Here is a 2467-nt window from a genome sequence, read left to right on the forward strand (position 1 = left end):
ATAGTGATTAATCACAAAAACAATATTTAATAATATATGTGTTTTCTGATGGTCTTAGGTGACCCCTGTGAAAGGGTCACTCAACCCCCAAAGGGGTCGCGACCACAGGTTGAGAACCACTGATCTAAGGGATCCTGTCTTTCCCTTGGCAAAACAAAAGAGGTGAATTTCATGGAATCCGGGTCCTAAACATTATTGCCCCTTTCTCAGTAGATTAACATAATTTTAATGCATTGCTATAATGCATAAATATTATTTCATCTTCACAAGTTCTAAAGACTCCAGGGCATATGATTTTCCAATTGTACAAATGAGAAAAACAAGAGCATGATGCAAAGGCATCTGCCCTTTCCAATGTCATGTTTACTTAGAGCTGGTACCATGCTCTAGTTCTCTTGCTTGTGCTGTGTAAGCCACTGAGTGTATGGCTACCAAATCCAGATCAAAAAAAAAATTATATATATATATATATATATATATATATATATATATATATATATATATATGAGGTGACATAAGTGAGCATACACTTTCTGTCTAAGAATGGCCAATCAATGTGAGTTGGACAAATATAATTGAGATCCCTCAGAGTTATTAAAATATTTTCTTTAATCAGTGCTAGCAGCTGTTATACTAATTCTCCAATTTTGGTATCTTGGCTAATATTAATTGCATTCAATTTTTAAAAATGGGGTTCCTCCACACTTGTAGCCGCCAAAACATGGACCGCAATCCGTCGCCACTGCCATTGCCTTCACCAACTGGGTCTGAGGACGAGAAGGCGGTGGCCGGGAGGGACTGCATAGGGAGCACGTTGTACAGCAAGCACTGGCTCTTCGGTGTCCTCAGTGGGCTTATCCAGGTTGTTAGTCCTAAAGGTACCAAAGCCAGCTCCGATGATGAGAAGCAACAGATGGAGCTCGATGAAGAAATAGAGAATGAAATTTACAAAGTGTGGGACATGTCAATGGATGAGGATGTGGCTTTATTTCTCCAAGAATTTAATGCTCCTGACATATTTTTGGGCGTATTGGCCAAATCCAAATGTCCTCGGTTAAGAGAAATCTGTGTGGGAATTTTAGGTAATATGGCCTGTTTCCAGGACATATGTGTGTCCGTCAGCAGTGATAAAAATCTTGGCCGCCTGTTACTGCACTGTTTGTGTGATTCGGACCCTCCTACTCTGCTGGAAACAAGCAGGTTGTTGCATACATGCCTGTCCCAGACAGGAGTGGCCAATGTCTGGATTGAAAGAATCCGGAAACATCCAGCTATTTATGATAGCATTTGCTTCATCATGTCAAGTTCAACAAATGTTGACTTGCTGGTGAAGGTGGGAGAGGTTGTGGACAAACTTTTTGATTTGGATGAGAAGCTAATGTTGGAATGGATTAGAAATGGGGCTCTTCAGCCTCCAGACCAACCCCAGGAAGATTCTGAAGAGCAGCGAGTGTTTAGAATTGTGCTCTGTGTACTTGAAGCTGTCAAACAAGTACGTTCTGAAAATCTGGAAGGACTCGATGCTTATATGCATATCTTACAGCTACTTACCACAGTGGATGATGGAATTTAGGCAATTGTACTGTGTCCTGATACTGGAAAAGACACTTGGAATTTACTTTTTGACTTGGTCTGCCATGAATTCTGCCAGCCTGATGATCCACCCATCATACTTCAGGAACAGAAAACAGTGCTAGCCTCTGCTTTTTCAGTGTTGTCTGCCATCTATGCTTTACAGGTTGAACAGGAGTACCTAAAGATAGAAAAAGTAGACTTTCCTCTGCTTGACAGCCTGATTCGTGTCTTACAAAATATGGAGCATTGCCAGAAGAAACCAGAGAATGCAGAGGAGTCTAACACAGAAGAAACTAAAAAGTCTGATTTAATCCAAGATGATTTCCACTTGAAAATCTTAAAGGATATTTCATGTGAATTTCTTTCTAATATTTTTCAGGTATTAACAAAGGAGACTGTGGCTAAGGGACTAAAGGAGGGCCAGTTAAGCAAGCAGAAGTGTTCCTGTACATTTCAGAACCTTCGTCCTTTCTATAGCCCTGTGGTGGAAGACTTTCTCAAAATCCTATATGAAGTTGATAACACCCTTGCTGGTGACCTAGAAGAAAGCTTCCCAAGTTTAAAGGTTCAGACTTAAAAACTGAACTGTAATTTCCTCTTCCCAAGAAATAACCCCCCCCCCCTTTTTTTTACTGACAGTTGAAACTGACATATAGGAAATATTAGGTAAAGCTTATGTAAGACCACAGTTGTCTGGTATCACACTTATACCTTTCTCCTTCCCCCAGCCTTATCTCACTTTTGCTTAGTGTTGGAATCTGGGGATTCACCACCATCAAACACCCCTCTCCCTGTCTTTTGTATTGGTTATGTGGTATTTGTCATCTTTAGATAAAGAAAACAAAAATAAAGCTTATCTTTGTGGTTCTTTTTACGATAAAAAAAAATTTTA

The 2467-nt window shown here is 39.9% G+C and overlaps 1 pseudogene; it reads left to right on the forward strand.

Moving 5' to 3' along the window:
* The first annotated feature begins 721 nt into the window (after positions 1 to 721).
* LOC150003091 (protein SAAL1 pseudogene) lies at positions 722 to 2186 on the forward strand (annotated as a pseudogene).
* The last annotated feature ends 281 nt before the right edge of the window (positions 2187 to 2467 follow it).

This window comes from Furipterus horrens, unplaced genomic scaffold (assembly GCF_987537825.1).
Source record: "Furipterus horrens unplaced genomic scaffold, mFurHor1.1.pri manual_scaffold_8, whole genome shotgun sequence".
NCBI classification, from domain to species: Eukaryota; Metazoa; Chordata; class Mammalia; order Chiroptera; family Furipteridae; genus Furipterus; species Furipterus horrens.